Raw genomic sequence first — 546 nt, forward strand, 5'->3', positions numbered from 1 at the left:
TATGAGCATGCTACAATTATGAATATATATATACATATCCAATAATATACAATATGCTTAAAAATTACGTAAAATTTTTAAAAAACTTATTTAGCATAGTCTTACAACCCTCAACCATATGTAGTCCAAGCAGCACTATAAAATTAATTAAAGTACCAAACAGCATGGACTGCGATATGCGTTCAAAATGTCGATGTTCATGTGACCTGCAGTTCACACGATGACGCACAGTTTGCTGCGTTCTTCATCGACCCATGAGCCGAGTGATCCACCGCTTAGAGTGATTAAAATTTGTTTATTCATTTATTTGTCAGATATGTTTTTATTGAAAGAAATTAAAAATACACCATTTTACTGGCATATATCAATTATAAAAGTATTAACCTGAAATCAGGTACAACATTGTACTTTTTAGGCTGTTGCATTAACCAATGTATGCCCATAGCTATGATGGACAATACATATTCGCAACGCGTGCATACTATGGTGCATATGCACACAGATTTTATAAATCAATATTATTGTAATAATATCATCAATATGTAT

General features: G+C 31.7%; 1 non-coding gene across 1 annotated transcript; it reads right to left on the reverse strand.

Annotated features, from left to right (window-relative positions):
• Positions 1-104: 104 nt before the first annotated feature.
• LOC6604189 lies at positions 105-283 on the reverse strand. The gene has a single exon (XR_048253.1). It is a non-coding gene; the product is annotated as a 5.8S ribosomal RNA (ribosomal RNA).
• Positions 284-546: the final 263 nt, after the last annotated feature.

This window comes from Drosophila persimilis, unplaced genomic scaffold, assembly GCF_003286085.1.
Source record: "Drosophila persimilis strain 14011-0111.01,24,50 unplaced genomic scaffold, DperRS2 tig00000746-arrow-arrow-pilon, whole genome shotgun sequence".
NCBI lineage: Eukaryota > Metazoa > Arthropoda > Insecta > Diptera > Drosophilidae > Drosophila > Drosophila persimilis.